The sequence below is a fragment of the Trachypithecus francoisi genome, unplaced genomic scaffold (assembly GCF_009764315.1).
Source record: "Trachypithecus francoisi isolate TF-2019V2 unplaced genomic scaffold, Tfra_2.0 Lachesis_group2, whole genome shotgun sequence".
NCBI classification, from domain to species: Eukaryota; Metazoa; Chordata; class Mammalia; order Primates; family Cercopithecidae; genus Trachypithecus; species Trachypithecus francoisi.
This window is the reverse complement of record NW_022681465.1, coordinates 55,470,445-55,490,559: the sequence shown is the minus strand read 5'-3', so window position 1 is coordinate 55,490,559 and position 20,115 is coordinate 55,470,445.

Below are 20,115 nucleotides of genomic sequence, written 5' to 3'. Positions count from 1 at the left end.
AGAATGGGCAACAGATGTGTACAGACACTTCATGAAGGAAGATACATGAATGAGAAATCACATGAAAGGATGAAAAGATGTACAGCATCATTTATTAGAGGAGTGCAAAAGAAAACCATGAGATACGTCTGCACACTTATTAGAATGACTCAACACACACAACTGACAGTACTGGAGTCCTGGAGATGATATGGAGCAGCTGGAACTCATAATCACTGGTGGGAGTACAAAATGGTACAGCCACTTTGGAAAACCATTTGGCGGCTGCTATTAAACATACAGTTCCCACATGATTTAGCAGTCGCACTCCTAGCTATTTACCCTAGAGAAATTCATACAAAAACCTGTGCATGAATGTTTATAGAAGCTTTATTCAGAATGATCCATAACTGGAAACAACCCAAATGCCTTTCAGTTTTTGGAGAAACAAACTCTGGTACCTCCATACAATGGTATACTTTTCAGCAATGAAAAGGAGCAAAGCTTTTTTTTTTTTTTTTTTTTTTTTTTTTTTTTTTGAGATGGAGTCTCACTGCGTCTCCCGGCCTAGAGTGCAGTGGCACTATCTCAGCTCACTGTAACCTCTACCTCTCGGGTTCAAGTGATTCTCCCACCTCCGGCTTTCTAGTAGTTGGGGTTACAGGCGCGTGCCACCACACCTGGCTAATTTTTGTATTTTTTGTAGAGATGGGGTTTCATCATGTTGGCCAGGCTGGTCTCGAACTCCTGACCTCAGGTGATCCATCTGCCTCAGCCTCCCAAAGTGCTTGGATTACAGACATGAGCCACCACGCCTGGCCAAAAAGGAACGAACTATTAATACACACAATGACATGGGTAAATATTTACATGTATTGATTCCATTTATGTGACATTCTGGAAAAGGCAAAAGGGAGGAAGAACTGATTCATGGTTAGCCCCGGGTTAGAGTTGGGGGGAGGATATAATGAGGGAACTTTTGTGGATTCTGTACCATGATTAGGATTACACAAACCTATGCATACGTTGAAACACGTAGAACTATACATCAAACAAAGTGAATCTGCCTGTATGTAAATTTAAAAGAAAACAAAATTTTTTTTTTTAAAAAAAACAAGATGCTTTTTAGTACATTATCATCTATGTCAGTTTAACAGTTAATAGACTTAGGCCAGGTATCATGGCTCACTCCTGTAATACCAGTGCTTTGGGAGGCTGAAACGGGACGATCTCTTGAGGCTAGGAGGGAGTCTGAGACAAACCTGGGCAACATAATGAGACTCTTTCTCTACAGAAAATTTTGAAATTATCTGGACATGGTGGTGCCTGCCTGTAGCCCCAGCTACTTGGGAGGCTGAGGTGGGAGGATTCCTTGAGCCCAGAAGTTCAGGGCTACAGTGTGCTATGATAGAGCCACTGCACTCTGCACTCCAGCCCGGGCAACCAAGTGAGACCTTGTACCAAAAAAAAAAAAAAAAAAAAAAAAACTCCTTAATAGAGTTAAAAAGTAAGGAAATTCTCTCAGGTGCTACAACATGGATGAACCTGAAAGACATTATGCTGAGTGAAACAAGGTAGTCACTAAAGACAAATGCTGTATGATTACTTATGTGAGATACCTACAGTAGTCAAATTCATAGAGATAGAAAGTAGGATTGTGGTTGGGGGAGTGGGGAAAATGGGCAGTTAGTGTTTAATGGGCACAGAGCTTCTGTTTCAGATGATGAAAAGTTCTGAAAGTGGATAGTGCTGATAGTTGCACAACAATGTGAACGTACTGAATGCCACGGACCTAACGTTTAAAAATAGTTAAATGGTAAATTTGATATTATATATATTTATCACAATTTTAGAAAGTTAATAGATTACATAATATTGCGTATTCACAGGTCTTGATTTAGAAATGCAGGAAAAATACCTTTATGTACTCCTCATTCTAGCTCATTTTGAGTTATTTAAACATCAAAAAAGTTAAACCATTAACTATTTCAAATAAGTCATGTATGATTTCTGTATAATATGTTGCCATGGGATTTTGTTAATCACAGAGTAAGTTAAAATATGCCATAAGAGCAAAAAGCTTCCTTTGGATGCTTCTCCAAAGCCCTAGGCAACAGGAAAAGCAGTATTTCCTCCTGTAATTATTACAGGGAGATCACGGATCGTTACATAATTGCCCCGATTCTCATCCTGAGGATGCAAGAAAGAATGCTCTGGAAGAGGGCTGCTTTGCAAGGACATGATCAGGCTGTGTCCTGGGAGGACTAGAATAGAGCTTTAGAACGTATGGGGTTTGCCCACGGTTTAAACTAGCTTCTCAACAGTAAAACTCTATGCTTTTTCCAACTAGGACATATTTGAACTGTGCAGGTTAGGCTATTGTGGTTGTGTGAAGGCTCTCCCTTGAGCCAGCCTAACACTAGAAGAAAAAGAGAATATGAGATGTTGAGAGGATACAGTCCTTTCTGCATTCAGAAGGGCTTAAAGCCGAGGGAAGAAAAGAGAGATGGATCCCAGGAAATGGTATTTTTTAATGGCCATTTTAAATCATTTTAATATTGTGATATTGTTTATTCTATCAAAAAATATTTAACAAAGAGGAAAATAACAAATGTTGTACATTGACTTTGTTCTTCAGGCAGCATGCCATCATGGGATAAATGGCAAGGTCTGCCTGCTGTGCTTTTAATGGCAACAGAAAAACTGAAGCAAGACTGCTGTCATAAAGCTTAATGCTAATTTTTGTATTTTTAGTAGAGACGGGGTTTTGCATGTAATCCCAGCTGCTTAGGAGGCTGAGGCAAGAGAATAGCCTGAACCCAGGAGGTGAAAGTTGCAGTGAGCCATGATCGTGCCACTGCACTCCAGCCTGGGCAACAGAGCAAGACTCCATCTCAAAAAAAAAAAAAAAACAATACTGAGTCACAAATGTGCATGACCATATTTAAGTGAATGATGGCTAAATACACATCCATCTTTTTGGTAGGTTGCATTATCATTTGAAATACTTGTTGCCCCTCCCTGAGTTCACCTTCCTGCAGAACGATGATAACTTCCCTGGCTGTTAAGGTCTAGCACTGTCAATTTGCTTGCTCTAGGCAATAAATTGTGAGGAAAAGTGACATATGTCCCTTTGGAGCAGAAATGTTAAGAACCAGCACCTGGTTTGCTGCATCTTTTATTCCTCTACTGTAAGACCAGCTATAGCCAATATAAGACCTGCTCTATGAGTCTGGGTCTATGTGTGGAGCAGATTTGCAGCTGACTCATAATAGATGTATGACGTGAGCAGGAAATAAACCTCTGTTTATTTGGGCTTGTTTGTTCCCACAGCATTACTTTAGCTTATCCTGACTGTTGCATTTTCCATCCAAATAACAGCAGCATCATAAACATTTCTATAATTTATATAACAGTTTGCTTAGGCTTCTTATGTACCTATTTACCCTGTCCCAAAATCCAAATTTACTCAATTTTATCTTCTTGATAACAGAATCCCAACTTCATTCCAGCTGCAATATGCCCAACCCCGGCAACGTGTCCAGCTACAGTTCAATTATTCTAAGCCAATCACAGCAACTGAGTTCTCCCTCGAAAGTCATTGGCCTAGGGGTTAGCATATGAGTCAGTTCTGAACAATGAGCTTTAAGGAGAATCTGCCTAAGAATTCAGGGGAATTTTTCCTTTCTGATAAGAGCAGCACGCAAAGTTCAGAAAGCCTTTTTTGTCCTCTTCCCATCACTTTCAGCTTTAAAAGCCATAGTAGAAAAATGTGGTGCTCAAGCTCTGACCATGAAGATAAACACCAGTGTGTGCTGAGAGCAATGGGGTCAAGGATAGAAAGAGCTGGATCCTTGACATAACTGAACCATCAACTCACCCACAGGACTGCCTACCTGGACTTCATAGTGAACTGTTAATGTCTTTATGATTTAAGTCGTATGTCTGATTTTTCTGTTTCTTGCTGCCAAAATCATCCTAACTGACAAAACCTTCATGGACACAGCATTGTTCACATGGCCCATTTCACAAGGAGTTCATCTTTATGACTGCCTCAGATAGGCCTTGAATTTACCAGTTACTTAAAAAAACCACAATGAGAGTCAAAGGAATTTTGGGCCTTTGCTTAATTTGACTGCTCTAAACCCACCTCAGACTTTGATGAAGTCCTCTTTGGTGTATGCATTGAACAAAACCCTCAGCTCTCTGTGGTCATTTGTTGCAGGTCCTTTGTCTCTATAAGGTCCTAGAAGCTACCTAGGCCTGTTTCTTCCCCCTGTCCCACCCTCTCCCCATCTCTACCACCAAACCCCGATGTACAATTTCAATAACAAAAGAAAGTTAAGCCAGAAGAGCTACCAGTGTCCCTGTCTTGAGCTCTCCCTATGGTATCCTAATGCTGCAATAAGATGAGTGCAGAGGGACCTCACGGCTTCAACCCCAAAAAGTACTATGTGCATCGATCCTCAATCCTCACTCCCAGGCACCAAGATGAGCAGCAAATGCCTCAGGGTAGATCATGGATTTGGGCAAATAGGAATGCATCTAAATGCTCAACAGAAGTTTGGTTTTTTCAGTTTCTTGGAATAGTCTCCATGTTGGCCTTCTGTTATCATCTATTATTTCCAGATGTTCCCTGTTTTGTTTTGTTTCTACTTTTCTACTTCACAAACCATGTTTTGCTACTCAACCTTTTTCTTATGTCTGTGTTTGTGGACCCTAGAAAAGGTCTCAGAAATGTGATCTTCTTTTACTTCTTCTTGGTATCTTTTTTCTTTGTGTCCTCGCAGAGTGTGGTTTCTGGACACCATGTAGGAGTGTTACTTTAATTTCAGGTTTTTGGAAACACATAACAAATATCTCAATTTTTCTGGTACTACTTTCTTTTCATCTTTGTTTTACATCGTATATTTCACTTTTGCCAAAAATGTTATTTTGATACTTGGTGTCCCATCCCTTTTTATTGTCTCTGCTACCATATTCTTGTTAATAAGAGAGAAATACACAAAACTTGTACAGTTACTTAATCCTGGTGGCTGCTTTGAAAAATTCCACTCAGAACAGTTAAGCTGCTGTTAAGCTAATACGATTTTTTCTAAATGGTCCAAATTGATCTTCATTAAATAACTTCCTGTTTTTAATTTGTACTATCCTATTTTAATTTGCTTAGTATAAATTAGGTAGTAATTGGCTGTGAGATATTTGCAGTCATTCTCTACTTTCTATTTCCTGTATTTTATAGTTAGACTGCCCCTAGGTCAAATTTTGTTGTTACTTAGCACCTGTGAGTTCTTAGCATTCTTTCTTAGATTTATGCTTTGAATTAGAAAAGCTTTACCAAACATAAAACGAAAAGAAAAAAATCTGTTTTCTGCATGTTGTCCCATAAAATTTTCTTTGGATGCACAAATGCATGAAGCTTACGGAGTTTAATGGTTACTTCACCTTGTTGATTTATTGTGGTTTTTTTGCTGGAGCATTTTCATTCTTCCATTAGCTTACAAAAACCTTGAAACATCTGTGTGGTAACATGAAAGTGAAAAGCACATTTAACTGCTTTGCTGCTGCATATCATGTGGCAAATAAGTCATAGGCCTTCACGGTCCCAGGCAGCCAGTGTTGTACAAATGGCTTGTATTCTAACAGTCTGTATGCTAGCTGGTTATTTGAAGTGCATTTCCCCATGGAAACAAGGATAAGAGGGGCACTTACGTTTCTAGGTTAGTTCATAAAAGCCTGTTCCACCAGAATATAACTAAAACTATGTGCATTGCAATTAATAAGAGCAGAATATTATAATATCGGTAACCTAAGTAGCCAGAAAAGTCACATAATTCAATAAGAAAGAAGCTTTTAAAAACATATGCCGAATGGTGATTGTCAAGGAAAAACAAATTTAGCTAGGTAGGGATGTAGAGAAATATTCTTATCATTCCAACAGGGATAACTGAAGGACGTGACACTAGTTTTATTTATTATATACGTTTCTCTTTAAAATAAAAGTAAACAACTTGGCATAGTTTCAAAACATTCTTCAATATACATTTTTAAATGATCAGGTAAATTATGCTAAATGTAAATTTAATAAGAACTTTTTTTTTTAGACAGAGTTGTGCTCTCTCACCCAGTCTGGAGTGTAGTGACATGATCATGGCTCATTGCAGCCACGATCTCCTGGGTATAAGCAATCCTCCCACCTCAGCCTCCCTAGTAGCTGGGACTTCGGGTGTGCACCACCATGCCCTGCTGTTTTTTTTTTTTTTTTTTTTTTTGAGACAGAGTCTTGCTCTGTTGCCCAGGCTGGAGTACTGTGGCTCTATCTCAGCTCACTGCAAGCTTCACCTCGCAGGTTCACTCCATTCTCCTGCCTCACCCTCCCGAGTAGCTGGGACTACAGGCTCCCACCACCATGCCTGGCTAATTTTTTGTATTTTTAGTAGAGACGGGATTTCACAGTGTTAGCCAGGATGGTCTCAATCTCCTGACCTCATGATCCGCCTGCCTTGGCCTCCCAAAGTGGTGGGATTACAGGCGTGAGCCACCATGCCCGGCCGAATTTTTTTAATGCTTATTTTTTAGTATAGATGAGATCTCCCTATGTTGCCCAGGTTGCTCTCAAGTTCTTGGGTTCAAGCGATTTACCCACCTTGGCCTCCCCAAGTGCTGGAATTACAGGCATGAGCCACTGTGCCTGGCCAAGAAAGTTTTAAGAAGTGAAAAACATCGTGGTTTCCTTCTTGCTTGAGAAAGTTATATCAAAGACACTTTTCATTTCATTTAGCAGCCATGACTTCACCCTCCTTTGATCCTTTGATTAAAGGAACAGATGAAGGTTCATTGTCTGCTAAGTGACAGGTGCAGGGTGGGATATGGCAGCAACAAGAGAGATGAAAGAGTGGCGCATTGGTTTACTGAGAGAGTGAACGGTATCTGTGGCAGAGATTTTCCAGTGCAAATGGGGGTAAGGAAGAAAAAGGTGAAGGAGGAAGGGAATTCCTGAAGACATGGATGAGAGAAGATTTCCTGAGAAGGAATGAATTGAGCTGGGAATGCAAAAGGACAAGATGGAGAAGGTAACTAGAATATTGGACTCACTGGGGAGAAGAAAAGAAAGTAGGGAGGGAGACAACTTAGATCAGACAGTGATCGCCCAAGCTGAGGGGTGACCTTGTCCACCCCAAAACAACTTCTTGTGACCTAAGGTGAGAAGAGTGAGAAGGGATGGGGGACCAATTTCAGCACAATTAAAGGGAGGGAGCTGTTTTACAAGATGGACGTTAGAAGCTATAGGAAGTAAAGCACAGGAAAAAGACTGATTTGGCAGAGATTTTGCTCAGATAAATTCCATGGTTTCCAAGAGTCAATCATAAGAGATCCTTTGAGAAATGTCCAGAAATTGCCATTTTTATCTATTTCTTCACAACAAAATACTGTTTCACATTTATTATGATGTGATAATGTGTGATTATAAATTGACTAGTTTATTTGAGGGGACAGATTTGGGAAGAGCTAAGTAACTGGGGCCCCTGGAAACACTGAATCAAGAAGTGTCACTCCCTGCAGGGAGGGCAGGAGCTGAGCTCATGAACTAATACCTTGCTTACCCCATTCCTAGCCTCCTTGAATTGCAGATGCTTTTGGTGATATATCCTCATTTTCACTTTAAAGAGTTCTTAAGATTTGTTTTAAACGTATTTAAAAGATTCACCCAGTTAGACCTGTACCCAGTCCCTGCACCCCTAGAAAGATAGCCCATCACCCGTAATTCCCTTAAAGGTCCAGAGAAGCTGGGAGATTAAGAGCCAAGCGTGGAGCCAGAACACCTAGGTTTGAATCCAGACTCGAATGACACAGTCATTTCCTAGCAGTGTTGTGTGACTTTGGGCAAGTTACTTTACTTCTCTGGGCCCCAGTCTTCATATGTAAAGTTGTATAATAATAGTACTTAGATCCTAGGGTTACTTTGGACGTTGAATGTGTTAATAGATGTGAAACTCTTAGAAAAATGCATGGCTTCAACTAGTGTTAGCTTTAAAAAGCAAAGCAAAACAAAATAAAACTGAAAATTCCTTTGCCGGTTATTCATATTAACAAAAACAATTACATATGTTGCTGTATGTATATTCATTTACTTTCAGAAGCATTCTAGTAAATGTGTGCCATCATGTGAATGGTAAGAGGCTGGCTTAGCCCCTCTGGCTTAGCCTACCTCCAGCACCAACTGTCAGAAGAGCTCTAAGACTAACGGATGTAAACTTAGTTCACTTTAGGTCTTTGACCAGCTTTGTTGATTGCATTTTGCTGTAGCAATGTTAGAAACCACATACATTAAATGCTCCTGATCTTCCTACTCAGAGATGGCCCTACTCAAAGATGCCGATAATATTTATCTGTGTGTGGATGTAGCTAAATTTCTTTTAAGTAAGTCCATGGAAGGAATAAAAAATACCTCATAACTTTCCCTTTCATCTTTGGATGCCTTCCTTCCAGCAGAGTTTATGTGGAACAAAAACCTGTCTCTCTAGCCAGTTCTGGCCCCACACAAGCCAGTGATGTAACCAAAGTTCATCCTTGGGGCACTTCCCACCTGGGTTTTAACCCCTAGTCTGATCTTTGTCACTATACCTACTCTATAACTACCCTACCCTCACCTCTGTCTTAATGAAAATCTATTGAACATATTTTAAACAGGTAAATAAATGTTAGAGGCCCAATGTATAGCTCCCATCCTATGAAAAGCCTGCCTGTCTCTTCTCCCATGGAAGGCCGCCTCTACATCCTGTCTTTCTGCATTTGGATAAAATATGCCTAATTCCAAGGGATTTTGTGAGGGGTGGGCAGGAGGAGTTATTCAATAATATAGTGGACATAAAATGAGATATTCTGAGAAAGAAGGAAAAGGTGTGGAAAAAAAAACCCAAGAGCAACAAATTAATGGGGGAAACCACAGCAGAAAAGGCATTAGATAAGGAAAGAAGTGAAGTAGAGAAGAGAGTTAGCTCCTTTTGTGGTCAGCATCATGAGAAGCAAGTTGAACAGGGCAGGATTTAGGAAAGGGTCCTCTGGCAGATTTAGGAGGTCAGGTAGGGAGGGTTACTGAAAAGCCTTAGTCGTGAGCCACACTGAGGCAACAGTATGGTCCATCCAACTGGGGGCATGGCAGAGGTGTTAAGTCAGATTTGGCAAGTGGCCCACATTGTTGGTCAGGCTCTGGACAGGTAAGCTAGTTGGCCAGAGGTCCGCACCATGGATAGTCCCAAAGGATGTGTGGACTCTGGAGAGAAGTGAAGGGAACCCTACGTATTTGGTGACAGACTAAAGTTTAGTTTTTTTTTTGTTGTTTGTTTGTTTTTTTTTTTTTTTAGCTTAGCCTCTAAGGCAGTTTTGGTTCAACCTATATTCAAAAACAACATTTATTGAGCACCTGTTGTGTGCCAGGCACCCTTATTAGTGCTAGAGAATGACAAAAATGAGATGACACCCTCTGCCCTTAAGAAGCTTACTACTCCCTGGATAAACTAGAAATTTTTAAAAATGAAAATAATGATATGGCCCTCTTGAGGGAGGAGGATGGGAAGAGGGAGAGGATCAGAAAAAAATAATTGTTGGGTACTATGCTTAGTACCCAGGTAACAAAATGGTCTATATATCAGACTCCTGTGACATAAGTTTGCCTGCATTAACAAACCTGCGCACGTACCCCTGAGCCTAAATAAAAGTTAAAAAGTAAAAAAAAAAAAAAAAGAAAAGAAAAGAAAAAGAAAATAAAAATAGCTAGTATTTATTGAGGAATTACTATAGACAAAGCACATAATTCTAACTGCTATACGTAAATTATTTTATTGAATTCTGTCAACAACCTTATGAAGAAGGTATTAGTATCCTTATAGATGGCGAAGCTGAGGCACATAGAATTTAAGAAACTTTCTTTGTTACATAGCTTGTTAGAAGTAAAGCCAGAATTTAAACCCACACACTCTGACTCTGTGTCCATGTTTTTAATGACCACACTATCTTGTCTGCAGTTGGTAACATTAGTAAGTAATAGTAAATAATAGATATCATCTATCACCTGCACCATGCAGTGATGCATGCAAAGCACAGGGGAACACGTGGGAGGTGCACTTAAATCAAAACTGGGGCTGGGAACAGGGGACAAATTCAGGGAAGTTATTTACCAAAGGTGGTGCCTGGCCTGAGCCTTAAGAAAAGGTGCACGCGTCATGGAGAAGGTTTAGCAGAAAGCACAGCATTCTTAATCTGACAGTGCCAGGCCTGTTGGAGACCTGAGGTACCAATTAACTGCCCCCTCCATGCCTCAGATTCTGACTGGTGAATCTGGGACTCCAAGAGCTCAACAAGGACCAAAGTGTGAGATGTACCTGATTCCTTCCAAAACACAGAACTCCCCTGTGGAGGTCTGGAAAACAGTGATAGAATGAGTGATGTGTCATTTTGCCTTTGCATTCCTGTACCTCAGTCAAAGAAGAATTGAGATTTTTAGTATAGTTTTTGGATACAAGGTCAATATTCAATAAGCAGTACCCTTTAGACATGGAAATCCTCAACAAAATATTAGCAAAAGTAAATCCAGTAATATGTAAAAATGGTAATACATCGTAACTAACAGGAGTTTATTCTAGAAATAAAAGGTGGATTTAACATTTGAAAACTAAACAATGTACTTGGCCATATTAACAGACTGAAGAAGAAATACCATATGACCATCTCAGTAGACACTGAGAAAGCATTTGTCAAAATTTAACATTTGTTTATAATAAAAACTTTCAGCAAGCTAGGATTAGAAGGGAACTTCCTAAAATGGATAAAGAGCATCTTTGTAAAAATTTACAGCTAATAGTCTTTTTTTTTTTTTTTTTAGGCAGGGTCTTGATCTGTTGCCCAGGCTGGGCAGTGCAGTGGTGTGATTGCAGCTCACTGCAACCTCTGCGTCCTGGGCTGAAGCAATCCTCCCACCTCAGCCTCCTGAGTAGCTGGGACTGCAGATGCGCCACCATACCTGGCTAATTTTTGTATTTCTTGTAGAGATGGAGTTTTGCTATGTTGCCCATGGTGGTCTCCAACTCCTGGGCTAAAGCAATCTGCTATCTCAGCCTCCCAAAGTTCTGGGATTATAGGTGTGAGCCACCACACCTGGCCAATATTCTTAATTATAAAAAACTGAATACTTTCCCCCTAAGATGAAGAGCAAGGCAAGGAAATCTTTTCTCACCACTTCTATACAATGTCATACTGGAAATCTTAACCAATGCAAGAAGGCAAGAAAAAGAAAAGGCATACAGATTGGAAAGGAAGAAATTAAATTGTTTCTGTTCACAGATGACATGGTTGTCTGTAGAAAACCCAAAAGAATCTACCAAAAAAAAAAAAGCCCTAGAACTAATGCCAGTTTTGCAAGTTGTGGGATACAAGGTCAGTATACAAAAATCAATTGTATAATATTTGATACTTTTTTTTTTTTTTGATGCAGGGTCTCGCTCTCTTGGTCAGGCTAGAATGCAGTGGCACAATCATAGCCCACTGTAGCCTCAAACTCCCAGGCTCAAGTGATCCTCCCATCTCAGCCTCCTGAGTAGTTAGGACTACAGGCATGCACAACCACATTTGGCTAATGTTTAAATATTTTGTAGACATGGAGTCTTATTATGTTGCCAGGGCTGGTCTTGAACTTTTGGCCTCAAGCGATCCTCCCAAAGTGTTGAGATTATAGGCTTAGCTACAGTTTTTGTATTAAAAAGTAGAAATCTGAATCAGAGGACAGCCCCATTTACCACTAAAAATAAAATACTTAGGTAAAAATCTAACCAAATAGATGTTGAATATTTTATACTGAAACTATTAAACATTGATGAAAGAAGTCAAGAGACCTGCATAAATGGAAAGATACTGTGCTCACGTATTGGAAGACTCAATCTTATTAAGATATCATTTCTTCCCCAAATTAATCTATAGATTCAGTAAAACCTTAACTAAAATCGTACCAGGTATTTTTGTAGAAATGAAAGGCTGATTCTAAAATTTACATGAAAAGGCAAAGGAACTAGAATAGCCAAAACAAATTTGAAGACAGAAGATCAAAACTGAAAAACTCTGATTTAAAGACTTTCTATAAAACTATAGTAGTCAAGACAGCATGTTACTGGCAAAAGAATAGACGTATAGATCAATGGAACAGAAAAGAAAGCCCAAAAACAGAAGCAACACAACTGTAGTCAATTCATTTTAGACTAAGGTGCAAAGGCAATTTAATAGGGAAAAGATAGTATTTTCAGCAATTAGTTTCTGTAAAAATTGGATATCCACTTGCCAAAAAAAAAAAAAAAGTACTTCCACACATACTTCATTCACACCTCATATAAGAACTGACCGAAAGTGGATCATAGGCCTAAATATAAAACATTGTACAACTATTAGAAGAAAATACAGGAGAAAGTTCTCTTGGGTTGAGCCAAGAGATTTTAGATATGACATCAAACCATGATCCTTAAAAGAAAATTTAGGTAAAAACCAGAACAGACACTTTACACTAAAGAAGTGACTGCATCATTTTATATTTCTACCAGCATTGTGTGAAGATTCCAATCCACATCCTTGCATACACTTATTTTCTGTTTTATTTTCATTATTATAATCATCATAATGGTGTGAAGTAGTATCTCATTGTAGTTTTGATTTGAATTTCCTAATAACAAATGATGCTGAGCATCTTTTCTTGTGCTTATTGGCCATGTGTATAATTTATTTTGAAAAACGTCTATTCAAATCCCTGGCTCACTTTTTAATTGGATGGTCTTTTTTTGTTCAGTTTAAGTGTTCTTTATACATTCTGGACACTAGGTCCTTACCTGATATATAATTTTGTGTGATAAAGAATTTGACTGGCGTTTGTCTCTAGCTCCTGGGAGGTAGCATTGAAACCCTTGGAATTTCTCAGGGGACAAGAATGTCTTTGTTATTTATGGTGGGCACCTCAGACCATACCTGACAGTTCATGCTATGGAGGTGATTCATGGTAGACTCCTTAAGCTAAAATAAACTCAATCTTTTTGATATGAACCATTGGACCAAATACATCTATTATTGACTTAATGGGGTTATATTTCTTTTTCAGTTACACATTCAAGTTTAGAGACATTATAAATTGCATTTAAATAACAATGGTTTGCAATTGGTAAATAAGTAGGTTCACCACAATTCCTCATAATAATCTTTTATATCTCAAAGGCAGTTTTTGTCACCTCTTAGCCTTCTGAATCCAGGCAAAATAACTCTGTGAGGCCTCCTTCCATTTCTTTAATAATTCTGATGTATGTCTTTTTTCAAAAATTGTAAAGACCTCTTTCAATATCTGTAATAATTCTGGTGTATGTCTTTTTTTCAGTGCTTAGAAGATTATATTCTTTTAAATTGTAAACATTGGCTCTAAATTCATGTTTTGTCACAATTCCTTAGTATAGTATGTTATGAGAGGTCAAAACTGCCTTTGAAAATATGTAAGTAATACAATCATCCCCCCTTATCTGCTGTTTCACTTTCCATGGTTTTAGTTACTGGTGATACAGTACAATAAGCTATTTTGAGAGAGAAAGAGAGAGACTACATTGATAAAACCTTTATTACAGTATATTGTTATAATTGCTCTATTTTATTATTGTTATTAATTTCTTACTGTGCCTAATTTATAAGTTAAAATTTATCATAGTTATACATGAATAGGAAAAAACAGTATATATAGAATTTCGTACTATCTGCAGTTTCAAGCAGCCACTAGGGGTCTTGAAATGCATCCCCCGTAGGTAAGACTACCATACATTGGTTTGGATTATAGATGCAGTCAGCCAGTAGCATAACTAGAAAGCACACATTCAACAGGAATCTGCTGTCTATATAAGAAATAAAACCTGTCTTTATCTGGAGACTAGGACAGTTTCACTGGGTTTATACAGACAGCATTTTCCACCTTGCACTCACATTTATAGTCATCCTCCATGCCCTGAAGTGTCCCATTTCTTTTGATTATCTGATCAACGCAATGATATTATTTTGAACATTGAGTTTCCTGGGTACAAAAGGAGAAGCTGTCAGTTTAGTTGCACATAGCAGTTTAGACTGATGATTGCAATAGATTCATGTGAATTTGCCAATACTTTGACCTTAATCCCTCTTCCTCAAAAATCAATGAAACTAAAATAAAACGATATTGGCAAACTGACCTGTCATTCACAGTTACCGTTTCTGAAAGATCACTGCAGAACTACGACAGTGCAGAGGAATTTAAATTTTTATAAACTCTTCATAATTAACCCATTATTCCTAGATAGGAGATTACTCATGATTTTCACTCTATTATATTTATGGTACTATCTATTTTTGTATTTTTTTTACAATGAACATCTACTTTTTGGTGCTTTTTATTGGGGTAAAATATACTGAACATCTACTTTTATAAGCAGTACTTTTATAATTAGATATTTCCATTTTAGAATGGGGTCTATTGACTTTTTATGATGAAAGAATCTTTGCTGAGGATTGCATTAAGACACGTGCATTAAGACACATTAAGGCACAATGGAGTAAACATCCACATACTCCTGATGATCTGATCTAGTTTTTGTTCTTTTAAAAATTGGGTGTGAGATAGTGTGTTCAGTCTTTGCTAAATGTCCTTATGACCTCTTTCTCTCCCCATTTGTGTTATCCCGGATTGGTCACCCAGGCTCAATGGGTGTCAGATTCCTACTCTGTAAAACAGCACAATCGTTATTTATTATGAGGTTTAAAGCACTCAATAGAGCACCTAACATAGTAGAGGAAAAAAAAAGGAACTATTTTTTTTTTTTCAGACTGAGAAAGACCAAATATTTTGTTCAGTTACTTATATGGCTTGTTACAGAATTTCATTTGACGTTTTGGATTCTGGTCACTACTTCTTCCTATGTTTAATATTTCCAAATGGTCAGAGCCTTCAGTTTTTCTCTACATCTTTCTCATGATGTTCATGACAACTGTGTTATAAAGAAAAGAAGTAAAGATGTGACTTTGATGATATTGGAGCTGTTTATTCAACAAAGATTTGCAGTGACATATCTAGGTTGTGCATTGGTCCAGTTTGCATAGAGGGAATATCAAGTTCCCAAATGGCAGCTTATCTGTTACGGGTTGTCCGGTGCCTGGGTTTTTTTCCACCCCTGACTGAGGCTTGACTATCACCAGACACAGGGTTGGATCAGGCTTGGGAAAGGTGCTTGAGCTACTCTGCTAGAAGGTGAATAAGGGGAGGAGACTGTTGACTTTCTTGGACCAAGCTGATAGGCAGTACATGTGAGAGAAAGATGAATAACAACAGAGTAAGGGTCAACTCCTACCCCCCACCCCCCACCCCTGCTACACACACACACACACACACACATTAATTGTATGTAAGGTGCTGGTGCTAGTTGCTTTGAGAATCATAAAAGGAAGTGAAATAGAATGTCCCACCCTTAAGGAACTTATTCAAGATAGGCATCAAGGATCAGGTATATGAGTTAAACAGAGTTCACAGTTAAGTATCAACAGTAAAGATTCCAGTAGGCAGCCTGCGAATATAGCTGACTGGTATAGACCCTGCTATGGTGACCCAGAGGAAAGAGAGAAAGCTGTGGGCTGATGGAATGAGCAAAGGCTTCATGGAAGACATGGGATTGGATGCGTGGCAGAATTCAAACGGAGGTGAGCAATGGCATGAAAGCAGGAGTGGCCAGGTGTATTAGGTAAGGATGTGCAGAAGCATCGTGGGAGGCTGAAGTGAGGCTGAGGCTGCAGAGATGGCAGGAACACGTGCCTTTGTATAAGTCAGGGACTTGTTTCCTCATCCTCCTGAGAAGATGGAGCACACATTCCCTACCCTCCTTACCGTTCTGACCTTCTGTAATCCTGAGAGCTGACCTGTGGATAACAACTTGCTTTCGAAAGTGGAGGTCTGTTGGCTTGTGTAACCGACAAGGACGAGAGCAGATCCAGGGAGGCTGTGTGACTGCTTGTCTACCTCCTGTCCCTCCACCTGGAAAGGCAGTTACGATGGGGTGGCTGAGACTGTGGGCTCTTCTCAGGCTGCCAGGGTTCACATTTGGCTCCTCCTCCTTCTAGCTATGCTGCAGTTTTATCCTCTGATGATACAAAGAGTGACAATAATGGCACCTACCTCCAGGGTTCTTGTGTGAAAGTGCTTGGAAGAATGTCTGGTGCATAGGGAGGGCTTAATATATGCTAGCTATTAGTCTAATCTCTGCTTTGCTGACTCTTTCAAGCTCCAACTACATTCAGGCTTCTGCTACAGAGGAGAAAGTGGCAGCTGACCCCAAGTGCCATCTTTATGACTCAGCCTTACAGCCAGGAGGCAGCCCCAGAATCCTGTCCTGGGACATAGGAGGAGGAGCCTGGCGTGGAACCAAATGGAGCGTTAGGTATACAAAGAGTGCTCCTCTGCACACACATCTGCAGTCTATGGAGAAGCAAAGTATGTACTCAGCATTTTAAGGGTGAAGAAACCAAGGTGTTAAAAACTTAAGAGATTTATGGGAAAATGACAAAACCAGGAATCCACCCAGGCCTGCCACTCCGCAGCCCTTTTCACTCTATTTCACTGTTATCATCCAATCTCAAAATGATTTGTTCACATGAAATATAGAGTGCCTTTGATGTTCCCTGAAGCTGTTTTCATTATGAATGACACCTACTTCAGAGTCAATGAAACAAGTGTTTATTGAGCCCCTACTGCATTCAAAGTGCCAAATCCTGTCAGGAAATCAAAGCACAGTCAAGGATGAGTGACATATGGCTCCTGCATGTGCAGGATTCATAAATGCAGTGCAGAAGACAGCACACCCAGGCTTACTTGGATACAGTGTAGCTTGGATCAGTGGATCGAAGTTGCTTTTTAATGGGGTTTAGGGAGTAGAGAACTTGGATTAGATAGATTGTCAGTTCTTTATTTCGCTAAGAATATTTTTTTGGGCCGGGCACAGTGGCTCAAGCCTGTAATCCCAGCACTTTGGGAGGCCGAGGCAGGTGGATCACGAGGTCAGGAGATTGAGACCATCCTGGCTAACACGGTGAAACCCCGTCTCTACTAAAAAATACAAACAACTAGCCGGGCGAGGTGGCGGGCACCTGTGGTCCCAGCTACTCGGGAGGCTGAGGCAGGAGAATGGTGTAAAACCCAGGAGGCAGAGCTTGTAGTGAGCTGAGATCCGGCCACTGCACTCCAGCCTGGGCGGCAGAGCGAGACTCTGTCTCAAAAAAAAAAAAAAAAAAAAGAATATTTTTTTAAACACTACTATCTAAAATCACTGTCATTTCATAGAAAAAGAATATTTTTAACTCCTAAAATAGGAAAGGCCAAAATTTCAGCATAAAGCGGGGCCCTCTGAATTTTAATAATGAAATTTTATTACAAAATTACATTGTCCTTCCTTTTGTCATTTCACAGAGGACCCGTGAAGCTTTTTATAAACCAATGTTTTGAGAACCAGTGTCTAAATGACTTCCTAAATGTCATTCCTGCAAGGTGACATATGGCCACATTTTGATATTTTTGAAATTAAGGCTTACTAAAAACACAGGGAAGTATTAATGAGTTATTCTCTTATCCAAGCATGGCCCCATCAGTTGCTCTAATAGGTATATTCCAATGGTCCAGGCCTCAGTGGTCAATGGCTCTTTAGGATGGTCTTAGAATGGTGCCACAGATGGAGCTCAGTATAACCCAGGAGAAGTCTAGCTGTTTCCCTTGGGGTCAGGTCAAAGGTGACCAGAGAAGTGCCTTTGATAAAAAACTTTTTTTTTTTGAGATGGAGTCTCACACTGTTGCCCAGGCTGGAGTGCAGTGGCGGGATCTCGGCTCACTGCAACCTGCACCTCTCTGGTTCAAGCAATTCTCCCGCCTCAGCCCCGCTGAGTAGCTGGGATAACAGCTGTGTGCCACCAGACTGGCTAATTTTTGTATTTTTAGTAAAGATGGGGTTTTGCTGTGTTGACCAGGCTGGTCTCAAACTCCTGACCTTAGGTGATCCACCCGCCTCAGCCTCCCAAAGTGCTGGGATTACAGATGTGAGCCACCGTGCCCGGCCAAAAAAACTTTTAAAAATAGTTTTTGTTTTTTATTTTTTCAGAGCCAGGCGCAGTGGCTCACATCATAATTCCAGCACTTTGGGATCCTGAGGCAGGTGGACTGCTTGAGCCCAGGAGTTTGAGACAAACCTGGGCAACATAGTGGAACCCCATCTCTGCAAAAAAGTACAAAAGTTAGCCAGGTGTGGTGGAGGGCGCTTGAGCCCTGGAGGTTGAGGCTGCAGTGAGTCATGATGGCACTACTATAATCTAGCCTAGGTGACAGAGCAAGACCCTAAACAAAAAACAACAACAACAAAAATTCTTTTCTTGACCATCATAACAGTTTATAGTGAAAAATGCTCAAGGGATAGTGTTACTGTGTCATAAGCAAAATTATTAATATAGTCTCTTCAATGACTGGCAATCCAAAACTTCCCAATGTCTCAACTGTGTGAGTCCTAATGATGAGAACTTCCCCTTTCTAAACACACTGAAGGCCCTGCTGTGCAACCCTGCACAAGTATAGTTTTTTCTGAATCTTGATTAGAAAGCGATTTCAATAATAATGTTTATTCTTTAAAAAAAGTACATATTCCTCACCAGTAAGACAAGTGAATATATTTTAAAAGTTCCTGTGATCTTTCAGTTTATTCCTGTAATAACCTGAATAACTACAGTAATGACACGGGAAATAAAAGCAGAAGATCAAGAGTTAAAATTCAACTCTTTAACCCCCAAATACAGTATCATCAGAGTCAAGAGTGGAGCCCTGGGGCATGTCTTGGGTGGAGAGGTGGGGCATGTCTTAGTCCATTCCTCCTCTGCTATCACAAAATACCTGAGACTGGGTAATTTATAAACAATAGAAATTTATTTCTCACAGTTCTGGAGGCATGTAAGTCCAATATGAAGGTGCTGGTGTCTGGTGAGGGCTACTCTCTGTTTTCAAGATGGTGCCTTGTTGCATCCTCTGGAAGGGAGGAATAATGTGTCCTCACCTGGGGGGAAGGGATGGAAGGACAAAAAAAGACCTAGTATGAATTCCGTTTATGAGGGCGGAGCCCCCATGACCTAATCCTCTCCCCAAGGCCCTACCTTCTAATACCATCATCTTGGGGTTTAAGTTCTAACATATGAATTTTAAAGGGACATTTACATTCAAACCAAACAGGTGATTTCCCATTTTTCCTCAGATGCTATTAAAAAATAAGGTTTAAAGTATCCCCAGGATATTTTGTTTTTCATAAAGGCAGTCTATAATCCAGCTTCCTCGTTCTCTTCCGTAATTAAAGTGCTTGCCAATTTGTATTTGAGATTAAAATAACATAAACATAGATGTTGTCTGTGAGTGAAAACCTGCTCGGTTTACCCACGGGAGCTAATTTCATCATAAATAACGATCACAGTGGTAGATATCAGCATCTACAACAGGAGAGTCACATAAATAAACTCATTGATAGTTAACTTCACACAACTCACGCAAACAAAAGCAAATAAAAGTAAATGAAAATATATATGCAATATGATATAAACACTCTCAGGCTTGACTCTTCTGAAGTTATTTCTCATAGCAGCCTGAGGCATACTGATTTCTGAGGCTCCCTTTCTAATTTCTGTGGTCCTCATTGCCTTCTTAATAAAACATCACAGAATTTCTAGACTAGGTCAAGACCTAGAGATTGGTGCTACATAGAGACCACATTCTATAAAATGAATGTGTATTTTTGTTCCGGCACTAAAGGAGAGCAGAACTGTAATTTGAATGAAATATGATTATTGAATTCTACAAGAGAAAATGAAACATACTCCAGGTGCCAACTGCCAGGCAATGTTTCTGGCTCCAAAGGACAGCCTAAGGCAATGCCAGATGGTCCTTTTCAGGAAGCTGAGCTTGTCCCCAGTATAGGAAATCTGAATGACTCTGTCCCACAGGAAATGCTTCATTGTACATTACCATTAACTTGTTGAGAAATAAAAGAATGAGGGTGGCAATAGCTGAACGTTGATCAAAGAAATGAGCTT